Here is an 18,081-nt window from a genome sequence, read left to right as displayed (position 1 = left end):
CATGCAAGTGCCCCACTGTGTGCTGGTAGGTGCCTCTGGCCAGGAAGTGGAGCACGGACACTACCTTCAGTAGGGGGGGGATGGCGGTGGGTGTTTCAATCATGCTGACAATGTCGTTGTGTATCATGTCCACAATGGTGGTGATGGTGTCCCGGTCCAGTCGGTACAGGGTGTGGATCTGCTCAGCGGTGAGGTTGAATGGACTGGCTCTGATGCGTGGGATTGGGGGCTGCCTGCGTGGTGCCACTGGCTGTGCTGGTGGGGCTTGCTGGCCCTGCCTTGCCCTCCTTCTCCTCCTGTGTCTCCTCTGTGCAGCCTGTTGTTGTTGTTGTTGTTGTTGTTGTTGTAGTTGAAGTTGTAGCACTTGCATTGCTATCAGGTCCTCCAGCCCCAACATTGCTAGTCCTATTGGTATCATTGTGGAGTGTGACTGGGTCTGGGAAGGGGTTGGGTGTGCTCTTTTGCTACTTCCTGAGTCTGTATTGCCTCCACCTGTGCTGATTCTGTGCACCTGTGGCAGCTGGATTCACTGCACAAGGCCCTTTACGGTTGGTTCGCGATGGCGTAATTAGCACCATGGCGGTAAGGTACTTAATGGCTGGGTGATGGTGTTAGGTGCATGTCCGCTTGGGTCGGCATTCGCGTACCTTTGTGCCATGGCGGTAATTACGGTGTGGGAGGGCGCGTGCACGCATCCTTGGTGCAGTTAGCGGCAGCGTTAACTACGATGCCGCTAATGGCATCATAGTTAACGGTCACGGGTCATGAACGGACCTAGCGGAAAACAATGGCGGTAAAAATGTACCGCCATCGTTTTTCACTTAATGCCAGGGTTGTAATGAGGGCCCTAATCTTTGCGTCCCTCCTCACGTGTCATCTTCTACCTAGCTGTACTCTAATGCAATAGTTTTCGTTTATAGGTGGCACTTGCACCTAATTGCCCAAACTAAAGCTAGACAATGGACCTCATTATACGTTTTGCGGTTAGGGACAAGTGCCCATAAAAGTGGCAGTAATTCCATCGCCACCACTTTTCTTGCACCACAAAACTATATGTTTGCTGGTGGGGGTCACTGATTTACCTCCAGCCAAAAGCTGGAGGTAAATCTGGCCGTCACTGGCAAAAAGCCAGAAATGCCAGCAATCCCCGAGTCCTATGGGACTCCATGAAATGGAGATGTATTGCCCTCACCGGCACCTGTTATATCCCAGAAATCCCAGGATATCAGGCGCTGGTAACGGTAGGTCAGTTTGTTACCGTCAAACTTATAATGAGGGCCAATGACTCTCTGGCACTGGTGCAAAAGGAACATTTATCTGTTATAGCATGATTTCCTTTTATAGTCACATCTGCTAGCGGGAGAGTGTTTTATTGAAACTTTATGCAAAGAGCTTTCTTTTGTTGTGAAGGTGTTAGATATAAATAGGGTTCCTCTACTGTGGATTCCTTATCAACTAGGTAGTTTGCATCCCTTGAAAAAGCGGTGTAGTTATTAGTGGGATCCTGTATATTGCAGGTGCATTAAGCCCCTGTAACATCCCAGGAAAATTGATAAGATATAATTGCATATTTATAACTAGATGCTGGAAGTGTAGAAGGCCAGGAAAATATTTAACATGGCCCAACTATTACATCTACTCAAGTCTAGTCCTTCTATAATCTCCAGGATGACGCCCAAAGAGAGTAATACGTTCTGGTGTTTTTCCCCATTCGCAGGAGCAACTGGGGGACTGATCTATATTGAACATCATAATCACCATCCCCCAAATCCATGTCTTAATGGACCAGACCAGTCAGGCTTCTCTGGGGTAGGTGTAGTAGAGCTTTAAAAAATCACCTTTCTTCTGTGCCCAGATATAGCAGAGTACTAACATTCCAAAGTTTGTTTCTAAATAAAATGAGCTTTCGAAACTTTCATAGCTGCTACTGTAGCATATCCCTGGACAGTGCTTGGTTTCTAAATAAATAAGTACCAGGGCTCACATATTTTCGAGCACGCATGTACCACGTAAGGGCTGCAGTTTGCCGTCCACTGCTGCTCTCACCGACTGCTGCTCCCCACTCTGATAAATTAATTGGGGTTAAAGCTGCAAATCCCACTGGCTCATTAAGGGGGCGATGTGTGCACCGCCCATGGCAGATGTGTGATTTACAAATATCAATCAAAATAACATAGCAGTAATTGTGTCTTGAAATGAGACATCAAATGTTTAACAGCTCCTTTAGCCATATACCCGTTATCCCTTTCCTCTGATTGCATGGGTGTCAAGTGGAACATTTTGACTTTCTAACCACAGAAAACAGAGCAAAGATGCTTTCTCAATATAATAAAAGGATGCACAAACCAGAGCAATTTGTCACTGATTTTCTTCTTTAGGTCAGCACTCAGCGACGCACTCTTCTTTACCCATTGATTTTCCCTTCTTTTGTGACACTGTTGGAGCTGTTGGCTGGCCTGTGCCTTGTTGTTCTCTTTGTGCTGAGTGCCCCTCAACTCCACTTATAGCACTGGTGGCTGTGCAGCACCATTTGCAGTCATTTGCCAGTGTGAGTTTAAGTTTAAGACTCAGTGAGTTGGTGCCTGGCACAGGCCTTCATATTGGTGAACCTCCAAAATGCCACTGGCACATATGCCATATGTATATATGTGTGCCAGATTGCCTGTTGAACTAGTGAGCTGTATCTGGTACCGTTGCTGCCTGACTTCTGCCTGACACAAATGCCTGAGCTGTTCACCCTACTACTGCAGTGTTGCCAGTTATTACATTGGCAGAGCAACAGCACCAATGTCATATAGGCTGACTACAGCAGCATGCTTGCATGACCAGCTCAAGTGCCTCTTGCTGTATCCTTCTAGGTCTATGCTATTCATGAAATGAGACATATATCATAGCAGCACTCACGTGGTTCACACTGTTGGTGCTTGATGTGTGACTAAGACTGGCCGACAGTTAAAGAAAATAAAGTTGGCAAAATACCACATCATATTTGAACTCAGACTGAGACAATAAGTGAAGGTGCTCAAAAATAAATCCCCCACAAATTAAGCACTGGCCCTGGAGTAACCTATGTACAGTAAGTAATGCCCCAATATGACTTTTAGAATTGAAGAGGGTCTTTTTTCATTAAACAGACCATGTGTCCTTACCAGAAAACCTAACTCCCAGGTAATCAAAATACAGTAGCTGACTAATTAAATTATTTTGAGGTTTTTTGAAGGATTGCAGATCCTAGCAACTGTTTTAGATGTACTGATGATTAATCCTCTATCTTTGTATAGTAGCTCCACCTTTCTCATTTTTCTACTTAACCCCATCGGGTTCATCAAATAATTACAGCATCAACAGCATGGGGGAGTTTGCCCTTCTCTTTACGATTCAATTCAGGGGCATCAGCTTAACGCTTTGACATCCTACTAGCTAACTCATTAAAAAATAAAAGGAATGAAAGTGGGTCCAACACGTGGCATTGCCCTACTCTGACATCGACAGGGAAACTATCTGTGACATCCCATCCACCCCCGCTCCCTTTGCCAAAACCCACCAATGCCTCAATGTTACTATAAAGCATAATTTTAGCATTCAGTATAACTTGGGCAACCTGTAAAGTCAAATATCTTCCATAAAATGTAATCTAAATAGAGAATCAAAAGCCATCCGGAAGTCAATAAAAGTGATAGAAGTCAGGGTTTCCTGAGATTTACATATGTTCAATCATCATTTGCAGGCAGAATTTCTGATTTATTGTCCCTACTGCCTTTCTAAACTCAAATTGTGCATCAGAAATTGATATTTTCCGTTGACCACTTTTCAAGTCCCGTCAGTGCGACCTTGCCATAAAACATTGCTAACAATTAGGGCTATAGGCCTATAATTATTGAGAACCATTTTATCCCACGTTGTGTGAATTGATAATATTTCTGTCACAGGTTTCCCCCCTTCTCACCTGTCTCTATTGTTTGCTCGTGATCTTTGAAGATGTGTTCTTTCGCACTGTTCGGGATTTATATAACCCCGTACGTGGGTCCTCGGGTTCCAGCGCACGGTTCGTGACCCGGCTCCAGGAAGCGTTCAGATTTCCGGGAAGAAGTCCAGGAAATGGCAAGGTTCACACTCCGAGATACAAATGTGATAGAAATCCAGGATATGCAAGGTTAGGAAAAGGGGAAGGATGAGAGAAGAGGAAATTCAGGGGACCGGGAACCAGGAATCAGAACTAACCGTTGAACGGGCTCCGGCAACATACGTCTGACTACTGCTAGTGGTAGCGTTGAGACATGCAGGGCCGTGGGGGCGTGTCTGTTTTGTAGAACGTAGAGCGTACAACGCAGAGACTGGCAAACGGCGTTCCGCGTTCAGCGGCCATGTTGGGAGACTGCTGAGTTCAGTCCCCTATGGGTCAGGCACCAAGAAGTCCAGAAGGGGCGCGTACGGTGGTTCATGATGGCATGCCTCCTCCGAAACCCAGTTCCTCTGGGTTTGCCGGGTGTATACGGTGGTACCTTCGGAGCAATCTGGGGGCATTTATGTTTGAGACTGGTTCCCAGGTGCGTTCACTCAGAGGGTACCCTTTCCACTCGACCAGATATTGTAGCTGACCACGTCTGTACCTGGATTCACATATTCTGGAAACCTCATATTCTAGCTGATCATTGACAATCACAGGGGTAGATCTTGGAGCAGTTTGAGAGGACTGGAAGTATGGTTTCAACAGAGAAGTGTGAAAGACCGGGTGGATCCTCTTCCAAGATTCTGGTAGTCTGAGTCGAAAGGCCACTGGGTTAATGATTTCATTTATGGAGCAAGGGCCGTAGTACCGGCGAGCCAATTTATTTGGTCGTAAGTGTCAGGGTAGAAGTTTCAAAGATAGCCAGATCTTATCACCTATTGAGTATGAAGGCCGTGGTCTTCTTTTGGAGTCAGCATGGTGTTTCATGTTTCTTCGGGCCTTTTGTAGGTGTTCTTTTGCTTCTTTGTGTACGTTGATGAGGGTTTCAATCCAGGAGTCAACTGTAGGAACTCGGGTAGGATGTGGGAGAATGGATGGTAGAACCGAAGGGTGGAATCCTTGGCTACAGAAGAAGGGGCTGGTTTTGACAGCCGAGTGATCCGAATTGTCGTAGGCGAATTCAGCCACAGGTATTAAGAGTGACCAATCGTCCTGGACCTTGGTGGCGAAACAGTGAAGATATTGTTCCAGAGTTTGGTTGACACGTTCAGTAGCTCCATTGGTCTGTGGATGATAACCTGAGGATAGAGCACATTGGATTCCCAGTATACGACATAACTGTTCCCAGAACTGAGATATGTACTGGGGTCCTCTATCAGATATGATCTTGGAGGGTAGTCCGTGAAGTCGGAATATGTGTTTGTCACGCCCCCATCTTCATCCACATGTTCCGTGGACACATCCCAGAATCCAGCCCCCACTATCACCACCAAAATACATGCCAGGACATACTCTCCCCTGCGGGCCTGCCGGCAAAGGGTGGGACAAGGTCAGCGACGGCGGTTTTTGCCTCATTTCCCATCCTGGCGTTGGTTTCCATTCCGGCGTTGGCAGTTGCCATGGAGACGTGCCACGGGCATTCTACAACGTCTCCGTTGCCGGCAACTGGGAGCTCCTCCTTCAGCACGTTCGATCACGTGACGGATGATGAGAGTCACGTGATCATTAGTCAGCGTTCAAAAGCGACGCGCTGACTGCCCTCCAGCGCTTCACAGCTGATCCTGTTGGGCGCATTACGGATTACGGATTACAGACTACCACTGACCTCGAATTGATTCTTGGACTCTGATTTGGCTTCTTCCTTCACGGTACCTTTGCCTGGAACTTACTCCTTTTGCTATACCCTGCTGGAACTTTTCTCTCCTGGAATCGACCACGTTTTCGTCCCCGGACTGCTATTGGATTGCCCTTTTGTTATGAATTTTGTTCTTGGATCACGTACCTTTCAACTGATTGACTCACAGCTTCTGGCTTCTACGTCAGGTGGTGATTTCATCCTACTAAGTGCATTACCAAGCTGTCATCTTTTCGTCACCCTTGCCGGCTGCCTCCGATAACATCCTTACACCAACATTGGGTCCCGACCAGCTCCTAAGGGTAAGCCCTACTGTAGACTTCTTGCATATTCATATACAAGTCTAGGGTTCTGTGTTCATGACCTAACTTCGTGTTTGCCTTACAGCGGTCATAGGGGGCATCTTCCGGCATTCCTGGTTCCGGCTGACGAAATTCACCACCTGTGGCCTCAAGGACCGCTCGGGCAGTAATTTCTTGTTTGCTCGAGTGGTACTTGGGGACGGAGGTTTCATCAGCTACACGACCATCAAGTCTTGACAGACTGTGAAGCCATTTTTTTGGTCGTCTAGACGATGGAACCCGCTGCCGGGGACCCTGTGGCTGCTCTAATGCAAGCTGTTGCATCCCTTAGAACCCAAGTGGCGGCTGCCACAACCGCGATACATCATTGCTTAGATAACATCCAAAGTACCCGCAACCCGTTACCGGCTGATGCTGAATTTGGCAACACCAACACCGGGTCCCTCTGTACCCCCTACACCACCTACTCCCGTGGTGTTACCTACCCAGTTTCCATTGGCACCCCCTGAGAAGTTCCAGGGAGATCCCAGAAAATATCGCGCCTTTATTAATCAGTGTAAACTTCACTTTCTTTGCCGACCACTGGTGTTCCATGATTCCACCGCAAAGCTGCCTTTTTGCTATCCCACTTGACCGGGGTTGCAGCTACCTGAGCTAATCCTTTTCTTGAGAACAACCACCCAGCCCTTTACGATTTTGATCTCCTGGTGAGCGAGTTGGCCAAAGTATTCGATACAGGTACAAAGCCCAATCCCGGGATCTAGAGCTCCTAGAACTTTCCCAAGGCAGACAAACCTTAATAGAATACATCACACGCTTCAACCAATTGTCAGCTGAGACTTCATGGCCCGAAAACAAGAAAGCTGTGGTATTTTACAAAGGTCTGTGTAACGCTATGAAGGACGCTCTTTCTGTCATCCCTTCCCTTCCTGACGCATATCCCGAACTAGTAGACCTAACTCTCCAGGTAGACGCTCGAAAGACCGAAAGTCAGGCGGAATCTGGTTTTTCAGGTAAACCCTTGCCCTCTCCGCCGGATGGCGCAAGTGAACCCATGCAAATAGGAGGTCTACGAAGTCCTATCACTCAGACCGAAAGAGAGCGTCGGAGAATCGACAACGCATGCTTCTATTGTGGCCTCAGTGGTCATTTCGTCAAAGAGTGCCCACGACGCCCGAAGAACAAGTCCTCGGGTTTTCAGAAAGCTCGTCCTTGAGTATGGGGGACAAGGCGAGCTCGATTCACAACCCCAGGTTTCCTACCTTCGGCCCAGTAAGACCAGTGGTCGTTCAGGCAGTGCTTCATCCTGATAGGGAGTGTTCAGACACAGTACATATAGTTATTGATTCAGGGGCTACTGGTTGCTTTATTGATATATCTCTGGCCAAAGCATTGAACCTTCCACTAGTGACCAAGACACATCCCGAGCCAGTCCAAACTGTGGACGGGTCCTCTCTCATTTCTGGTCCGATCAAACAACAGACCGCCCAGATGGACGTGATTATTCAGGGTAACCATAAAGAACAACTGTCCTTTGATCTGATATCCACACCTCAGTTCGGGATAATCCTAGGCCTTCCCCGGTTAAAAAGGCATAACCCACTCATCGACTGGGGTACGGGTCAGGTTTCTTTTGAATCAGACATTTGCCAACATTTTTGTTTACTGGAAGAAGACTTCAACAACCCTGCGAGGGCACTTGGGGGCCTACACTTAGTCCCTGTAGGGGATAACGGTCCACCCGAAACAACCCATACGGTGGGAGCCACTTTGTCAGGAGTACCCCCAGAATACCATGATTTCCATTCAGTTTTTGATAAAATATCTGCCGAGGTACTGCCCCCTCACAGACCGTATGATTGTTCTATTGATCTGATTGATGGGGCATCGCTTTCCAAAGGACGCATATATTCACTATAACCATCTGAAGAAACGTCCCTTAAAGAATACATCCGCCACGCCTTACACTTAGGTCATATCAGGCCTTCTTCTTCACCCGTGGCCAGTCCCATTTTCTTTGTCCCGAAAAAAGAGGGAGATCTCCGCCCCTGTGTAGATTACAGATGCCTGAATGCGATTACCATAAAGAACCGTTACCCCATCCCACTCATCTCTACCCTGTTAGACAAGTTGACCAATGCTTCCATCTATACCAAGCTGGATCTCCGGGGGGCATACAATTTAGTCCGCATGCGCCCTGGTGATGAGTGGAAGACTGCCTTCTGCTGTCGCCAAGGATTGTATGAGTACATGGTGATGCCTTTTGGCCTCTGTAATGCCCCTGCCATTTTCCAACGGTTGGTAAACGATATATTTAGTGATATTCTGGATGTTTATGTCGTGGCATATCTGGATGACATACTGATATTCTCCCAAACATTGGCCGAACACGTCCTTCATGTCAGAGAGGTACTCACAAGACTCAGGAAGAGCTCGCTATATGCTAAACCTGAGAAATGTCTGTTTCACACAGCTGAAGTTGAATTCCTGGGTTTCCATATTTCACCTGGGGGGCTAACAATGAACCGATCCAAAGTCCAGGCTATCACAGATTGGCCGGTACCTGTTACATTGAAACAATTACAATCCTTTCTAGGGTTCGCAAATTTTTACCGGAGGTTCATCGCAAATTTTTCCTCCATTGTGGCACCATTAACCGCATTGACCAGTCCTGCAGCATCATTTATATGGACCGCTGCACATCAAGCAGCCTTCGACTCCCTTAAAACCTCGTTCACCACAGCCCCAGTCCTACAGCATCCTGATCCGGAGCTCCCGTATATTGTAGAAGCAGATGCTTCTTCCTTTGCCTTAGGGGCCGTCCTCTCTCAGCCTTGTCCTACCACCGGAGCACTACACCCGGTGGCCTACCATTCCAGGAAATTCACACTGACCGAAACTCACTATACGGTCACTGAAAAGGAGCTCCTGGCCATCAGAGATGCTTTCTTGGTCTTGAGAAACCATCTTCTGGGGGCAAAACATCAGACCATCGTCTACACAGACCATAAAAACTTACAGGACCTAGCGTCACTGAAATGCGCCAATAGTAGACAAGTTCGGTGGCACCTTTTTTTTGCCTCATACGACTTCCTTGTCAAACACAGACCGAGGTTGTCCCATGGTAAAACGGATGCCCTGTCCCGTTCGCCTGGGGGGGGGTTCCTCTCCATTCATATCCCAAAACTCTCCTGGGTAAAGGCCATGTTGTTTGTACCTGTACTCAGTCTCCGCCTATGTTAACGGCTATACTCCAATGGGTTATACAACATCCCCAGGTATTGGATGATTGGGATACCGTTATGCAGGATGGGTTGCCTTTTGTTCAAGGAAAACTGTTCCTCCCCACCAGTGACTCTCGCACCAGGCTTTAGAGTGGTCCCACAATGCTCCTATCAATGGCCACCCAGGTCAGCGACATACTCTGGAGTTATTAAAACGCTGGTGCTGGTGGCCATCGATGCGGCGAGACGTGGAGACATATGTTAACACCTGCTCTACATGCACACAATGCAAGACTCGGAAGGGTCGTCCGCTGGGACTGCTACAACCATTGCCCATACCCCTGAAACCAAGGCATACGGTGTCCAGGGACCTGATAACCGATCTACCACGTATACAAGGCTACAACACGATTTGGGTGGTAGTAGACTCGTATACAAAAATGGCCCATTTTTTACCATGCAAAGGCATTCCTACTGCTCCCTCATTGGCTCGAATGTTCTTTGAATCTGTTTTCTGTCTGTTCGGTTTGCCGAGTGTCATTGTGTTAGATAGGGGGTCTCAGTTCACGTCACGTTTCTGTTTGGCCCTTACCAAACTACTAGGTATAGATGCCCGCTTCTCTTCAGTTTACCATCCAGAAAGCGACGGCCAAACTGAGAGAGTAAACCAGGCCTTGGAACAGTACTTAAGGTGTCTAACTTTGCAATTCCAGAATACCTGGCTTGATTCTCTTCATTTTGCGGAATTTGGATATAACAACGCCTTGCACTCGTCCACTGGTTTTTCCCCTTTTTTCTCGCTTTATGGCCAACATCCACGTACTCTACCATTTTCTGATTCTGATCTTGCCGGTGCCCCTGTATTATGTACCAGTACCCCTGCGGCAAATGATTGTGCCAGAGATCTTGCATCCATCCATGCCCAAACCCTTGTCCATCTCCAGGAGGCCCAGGTGTCTATGAGTACCGCCGCTAACAAAAAAAGGAAAGATGCCCCGTCATACAAGCAAGGCGACCGGGTATGGTTGTCTACACGACACCTCCATATACCGGGTTGTCGTAAACTACTGCCCCGTATTGTCGGCCCGTATAGGGTTTCCAAGGTCCTGAACCCGGTGGTCTATCGACTCAACGTCCCCGCTTCATGGAAATTACACCCCGTTTTTCACACATCTCTCCTCAAGCCTTGTCCTGATGCTACACGCATTGCTCCTGCTCCTGGTCCTGTCCCTGTGGTTTCCCAAGAAGAATATGAGGTTAGCGCTATTCTGGGGTCCCGGGTTGTTAGAGGGAGGTTACAATACTTGGTGGACTGGTTGGGATATGGTACTGAGGAGAGGTCCTGGGTTCCATCTTCTGATGTCCATGCCCCGTTGTTGGTGGCTCGGTTCCATAGGGAACACCCTTCCAGCCCACGGGGTCGTGGGCCTTTGAGGGGGGGCTCTGTCACGTGATCATTAGTCAGCGTTCAAAAGCGATGCGCTGACTGCCCTCCAGCACTTCAAAGCTGATCCTGTTGGGCGCATTACGGATTACAGATCACAGACTACCACTGACCTCGGATTGATTCTTGGACTCTGATTTGGCTTCTTCCTTCACGGTACCTTTGCCTGGAACTTACTCCTTTTGCTATACCCTGCTGGAACTGTTCTCTCCTGGACTCGACCACGTTTTCGTCCCCGGACTGCTATTGGATTGCCCTTTTGTTATGAACTTTGTTCTTGGATCACGTACCTTTCAACTGATTGACTCACAGCTTCTGGCTTCTATGTCAGATGGTGATTTCATCCTACTAAGTGCATTACCAAGCTGTCATCTTGTTGTCACCCTTGCCGGCTGCCTCCGATAACATCCTTACACCAACATTGGGTCCCGACCAGCTCCTAAGGGTAAGCCCTATTGTAGACTTCTTACATATTCATATACAAGTCTAGGGTTCTGTGTTTATGACCTAACTTCGTGTTTGCCTTACAGCGGTCATAGGGGGCATCTTCCGGCATTCCTGGTTCCAGCTGACGAAATTCACCACCTGTGGCCTCAAGGACCGCTCGGGCAGTAATTTCTTGTTTGCTCGAGTGGTACTTGGGGACGGAGGTTTCATCGACTACACGACCATCAAGTCTTGACAGTGTTCCAGAGCCATGTGAGTGAATAAGTCAATGGTAACCATGATAGTTGTGTATCCTCTGGAAGGTTGTAGTTCCACAATAAAGTCTGTGGCGATGAATTCCCAAGGTCTTGTTCGCAACGCTGGTTGGAGCAGGAGACCTGCCGGTTTCTTGTTGTCATGCTTGTTTTGAGTGCAGACTGCACATGTTTGGATATAATGCTGGACATCATCCTTCATCTTCGGCCACCAAAACTGTCTTTGTATTAGACGGAGGGTGTTGGTGATGCCACAGTGTCCTAAATGAAGGGTATCATGACATAGGCTTATGATCTTTTGTTGTAGTCTCTGAGTAGGAATGACCAGACAAATGTCCTTGAATAAATATCTGCCTTCATCTTGAGGTTCCATCGAATTTTTCCATTAAACTCCTTCCAGATTTCAGAGGACTGAGTTTGAATCTGAATATCCTCCAGGAGGTTGATTGCTTGGGCAACGAATATTGTGTGGGGAAACATCTTTGAAAAGGATCGATCCTCAAGAATTTCATAGTCAGGACGTCGGGCTTTTATATTGTGTGTTCCAGGAATATGTTGGATTTGAAAGTGGTATTGGGCAAAAAAGAAGGCCCAACGGAAAACAGAATAGTGGGTTTCACTAGGAGTCAAGGTGCGAGAAAGATAGGCGATTGGTGTTCTAGCTTGTCATCGAATTCCTGTTTCAGGACTGCCCCAATGGCGTAGTTAGAGGCATCAGTTTCCACTAGAAAGGGTTGATCAATGTCAGGTTGGGCCAAGATGGGGGCTTGTGTAAACTCCGACTTTAACCATTGAAACGCCTCATCTTGGACTGCTGTCCAGTGAAAGGGGGTATCCTTCTTTAACAATGTAATGATCGGATGCACAATCTCCGAAAAAGAGGGTATGAATTTCCAGTAGAAGTTAGCAAGCCCCAGGAAGGATGGAATTTGTTAGCAGTAGTTGGAACAGGCCAGGATAGAATGGAGTCTACTTTCGAGCAGTCCATTCCAATTCCCTTTGGGCTAAGGACGAATCCAAGATAGTGAACAGTAGACACATGGAAAAGGCATTTCTTGGGTTTAGCCAGGAGCTTATGTTTACGTAGACATTGTAAAACTGCCTTAACAAGTTCTTCATGCTTCAGATGGTCCTTAGAGTATATCAGTATGTCATCCAGATATACAATGGCGAAGAGGAACAGCATATTGGAGAACACCCGGTCCATAAAACGTTGGAAGACCGCTGGGGCATTGACAAGTCCGAAGGGCATAACCAAGTATTCAAAATGACCAAAGGGTGTTCTAAAGGCTGTTTTCCATTGTTCACCTTCCTTTATACGGATCAGATGGTAGGCACCTGTGAGATCTAATTTCGTGAACACTACAGCTCCGCTTACCGCTTCCAAGGTATCCGAGATTAGGGGCAACGGGTAGCGGTCCTTGAGGGTGCATTGATTAAGGCCACGATAATCTAGTCAAGGCCTAAGCTCCTTGGTATCTTTCTTGGTAACAAAAAACAATGAAACCCCCGCCGGGGATTTGGATGGTCGTATAGTACCATTTTCCAAGTTGGTATCCAGGTATTCTCGGAGGGCTCTTTTCTCAGGTTATGATAGAATGAACATTCCTCCAAAAGGAATCACTGCTGAGGGTTCAGTATCAATAGCGCAGTCTTCAGGTCTGTGAGGGGGAAGAGCTTGAACTATGGCAGTCGAAAACATATCTGTGTAAGCCTGATAGGCCTTGGGAACCTGGATGATATTCGAGACAGTTAATGGACTTTGCTGGTTTGCTTGCGTATCTTCAGAGGATCCTGACAAGGAATCTAGGGATAAACAGTGGGACATACAATATTCTGAACCAAGAAACAAGGATCCTGCTGCCCAGTTGATGTAGGGGTTGTGCTTCTGTAACCAGGGCATATCCAGAACCATTGGGTAATGGGCAGATCTTATGATGTCGAATTTGATCCTCTCTTGATGGTGGTTTATAGAAAGCAGGATCTCTTTGGTTTGAAGGGTTATGGGTCCTGAAGAGAGAGGTCTTCCATCGATAGCCCTCTACAGGTTGCATGATATCTCGAGTTTCATATGGAATGTTATGAGTAGTGACCCAATCATGATCTATGAATATCCCCACGGCCCCACAGTCCACTAATGCCAGAATGGGATAAGATTCTTTCTTGGAAGGCGATAGAAAGGCCTGCAGAATCACATGGTTATTCTTTCAAGGAGAGTTCAAGGATGGAATAGATGTGGAGCAAACATCTCTCTCCTGAAGCTGTGCTCCATCTAGGATCGGGAGCTGGCGTTTCTCAAACACCGTGGAGGGGCAAATGGACACTCTCTCACATGGTGTTTATCAGAGACATAATACATGCACAGACCAGTGTGAATCCATTGCATCCTTTCTTGCGGGGTTATGGGTCCGCGGAAGGCCTCAAGTTGCATGGTTTCTGGGTACGTGGTCGGGGAAGATGCAGGCTCAGGTCTAGAGGAATGTTCTGAAGAGACCTTTTGGTAGGGTATTATAATCTTCTTCTTTTCCGCCTTTCTTTCCTGGATACGAAAGTCATTCTTTAAGGAAAGATCCATGAGAGCCTGGAAGCAATTCGAGCGAGCCACCCTGGCTAGCTCGTCTTTTATCTCTTCATTCAAACTTCTTCGAAAGAGGGTGAAACAGGCCTCAGGGGACCAGTCTGCTTCCTTGGCAAGTTGTTTAAAGCAGCTCACATAGGTAAGCATATCCTGAGATCCTTGTTGAAAGTCCAATAAACATTCTTGGGCACTGTAAACCTGCTCTGGGTGATCAAACATGGTCTTTAGCGCCTGCACAAACCCATCATAGTCATCCAGGAGGGCATTGCCCGAATTAACTAAGGGAGTTGCCCAAGTCAAGGCATTCCCAGAGAGATGTGAAATCATAAAACCCACCCTTGCCCTGGGGGTGGAGAAGTAGTAGGGCTTAAATGTGAAGTGCACTAAACATGAATCGAGGAAGCCACGAAGGGTTTTAGAAGAGCCATCATATTTATCCACTACTCCGCCCAACGATATGCTTTCCTTGGTTGCGGAGTGACGTGACAGGACCAGTTGTTTCAATGCCGCATTTTCGGCCTTAAGATTTTGAACTTCTGTTGTTAACTCCTGCATATCATGCATGAGGTCTTGAACTGCAGCCTCCATTTCTGTAACTGTATCAATTTGTTGGCGTCTCAATCTGTCACAGACTTCCCCCTTCTCACCTGTCTGTATTGTTTGCTCTTGATCTTCGAAGATGTCTTCTTTCACACTGTTCGGGATTTATATAACTCAGTGCGTGGGTCCTCGGGTTCGTGACCTGGCTCCAGGAAGTGTTCAGATGTCCGGGAAGAAGTCCAGGAAATGGCAAGGTTCACACTCGGAGATACGAATGTGATGGAAATCCAGGATATGCAAGGTTAGGAAAAGGGGAAGGGTGAAAGAAGAGGAAATTCAGGGGACCGGGAACCAGGAATCAGAAGTAACCGATGAACAGGCTCCGGCAACACACGTCTGACTACTGCAAGCGGTAGCGTTGAGACACGCAGGGCCGCGGGGGCGTGTCTGCTTTGTAGAACGTAGAGTGTGCAATGCGGAGACTGGCAAACGGCATTCCGCGTTCAGCAGCCATGTTGGGAGTACTGTTGAGTTCAGTCCCCTATGGGTCAGGCACCACGAAATCCAGAAGGGGCGCGTACGGTGGTTCATGACAATTTCTGGCACCTTCCATGCATGGGGGACACATCTGGTGATGCTAATAGCCTTATAAAAAGAGGTTAAAAAGGCAACCAGATAACTAGCCCGCATTTGAAGAGATTGATAAATACTTTATGTCTAATTAATGTCATAATATGACTTTACTTCAGGATCATATAGAGTGGCTGTATATACCTTTATACATTTTCAGAAACTGCTCGAATCACACATGTTCATGTTCATTACCATTTTCAGTATAAATTTCGAGTCCTTTGCTATGGCTGTACACTTTTCTTGTTTGCCTATCTCCTTTCCTCATTGAGCAGCACTTTCTAAAGCGCTTTTAATTTTGGGATTTCATTTATTTCTTCTTCCCCAAGAGTCTTTAGGGCATACAGTAGATTTGAGTTTGCTTTGTGATGTCACCTTCAAACCAAACCCCATTAATGTCACTTTTTGTTTCATGGACCAGATAGAGCTAGTACCATAAGGGAAAATCTTATCAATTAAGGTGTGTAAATATGAACTCCATCATTGTTAGTAGGGCCAACCAAAGAGTAAAATTAGTCAATAAAAGGAGTACTGTGCTATGCTAATCTAGATAAACATTGCTCCAGCCAATACTTTTGCAGGTATTAGCTATTCGTATATCTGCTTCTGAGGTTCCAGTTTATTTCTCATTACTTAGGTTGGAGCCTGGGAGGTTTAAGATAAGGCAAAATGGTTCTTGGGCACTTTCAAGGCAAGGATGGACTATAAGTCTGTCCGTAAGTGCCTGGAATACTTTCTGTGATTTTTTCAAATCATGCACATCAATATATTTTTATTGGCCTCACCATTGACACGTCTTAGTCTGACTGCAATTTGTCATTACGTATCTCAGTATACCGTTTGAAAGCAGCTGCAAAGTTACATAAGCAGTATGAAAAATGCCCATATAAAATAAAGTTAAAATAAAAGAGAGTAAAATAAATACACTTAGGTGAGTGGTATCAGCCAATCAGGAGCAGAGAGGGACGAGGGTCACTACCAATTGAAAGAAACTTATTATCCGATTCCTGTTTCACAAACCAAGTGTGGGATTTACTATGTTCAAGTAATTAAATAATGCTTCAGGTGCAAGGAGGAAAAAGGTCTCTTGGCCACGGGAGACCTTACAGAAAAAGTGAACCAAGGTGACCCATTGTTGCCAATGGGGAATCATTCTTGCACTACCCTTGGTAAACAACCCTAATTAGAGCCTTAAATAAGAGCATAAAAAATGTTTTTTGATAACAGGCCACAAGACCTAAAGATTCAGTAATTTCAATGGGTATTCACTTCTAAATAATTCAATTAGGTATGAAAGCACAGTTATAATCGATGCTAGTTTCACCTCCAATTAAACGGTTTAATGCAAGTATACAATATCTAACAATAAACACATTTGGAAGCCACCGGCTTTTCTTTCAAACCAATTAAACTCATACAGAGAAATAAATGTTTTCATAGGTGCAAAATTTCAAAGACACGCGATTGGGTGAAAACAATATGATCGTGTAGCTATTTCACCTCCCCGTGGATGTCAATTTAACATGTAACACATATTATAAAGAGTGTCGAAAAAGACACCGATTGGGCAATTGTCCACATAAACTCAAATCGTTGTGATCCACAACTAATGCCAACTCATTTCAAACATTAAGTTCATCCTCAGGGCATTTGAGCAAAGTGTTACACAATGTTTAGTTCCTCCTGTAAATGTAATAGACGTGAATATTTTTGTATAATCCTCAAATGTCAACCATAATTTACTACAAAAAGTTAAAGAGATACACTGACCTCAGTTTCTGTAACAAAGCAGTAATTCTAGCGTGTGCATATTGAGAAAAAACACAGGGGAAATCCTGTCAGCCTCTTGGTATACACATTAGGTTAAGAGTTAAGTGTTCATGTGAAGACTGAAATGTACTCACCCCAATCGTGGGGCAGAAATGTCACTCACATTCACATTCTGTTGTCAATTCAATGGATTCACAAAGTAACCTGTATCTACAACAGTCTATTGACAAGATGACACATACATTTAAAACCAAAGTTTGGTAATGATGGTACCCAGACTCAAATGCGATCTCGTGGGTCAAAACCCACTCACAATCTATCGTCTGGCCTCCCTAGTAGTGTATCAACATAACTTTTGCAAAATGTACACAAAGCACATTGGTTCTGCAAAATGTACACAAAACACATTAGGTCAAACTCGCAATTCATACCCTTGGGGCTTAATAAGTCTAACCATTCTATCCAGGCTATTTCCCTTTGTTGTAATCTTTTGAGTAGGTCCCCACCCCTTGGCCCAAGTTTGACATGCTCTAAAATCACGCATTTTAATTGTGCCACAGTGTGCCGGTATTCCTAAAATGCGCTGCCACAGGTGATTTTGGAGATAGAGCCAACGCGTATTGGAACGCATCCATCATACATCTTATGGAAACATGGGATTTAACCCGACTAAATATGAGCACGACATGAACTAGTTTTTGCCCAGCTTTCAGAAAGTCTTGAATTTGCCGAAACATGTGTCGCTTAAGGGCACAACAAAAAACAAAAAATAAAAAAGAAATTATGAGTACTAATTGAGTGGTATGATTTGCCAGCTGGTGCTGTTTTGAGAAATTACTTCAGTATGATTTTGTGTTTTGGGTCCTTATATTAGACCTATGTTCCGTCCATCAGAGTTTTGCCTTCCTGGTAGTCATACCTAAATAATATAGACCACATGGGCATTTGAATCCATATACCGCATTCGTGGCATCAAAGGTGCATGAATGTTTCAGCGCAATGTTCCTTCCTGAGTATGGGTACCTGCTCCCTCTTCCAGTCATGACATTGCCACAATGTTGACAATTGTGGCATGGTTGAGTGCCACA

This window comes from Ambystoma mexicanum, chromosome 8, assembly GCF_040938575.1.
Source record: "Ambystoma mexicanum isolate Mex_15411 chromosome 8, UKY_AmexF1_1, whole genome shotgun sequence".
Classification (NCBI taxonomy): Eukaryota; Metazoa; Chordata; class Amphibia; order Caudata; family Ambystomatidae; genus Ambystoma; species Ambystoma mexicanum.
This window is presented reverse-complemented; position numbering follows the sequence as displayed.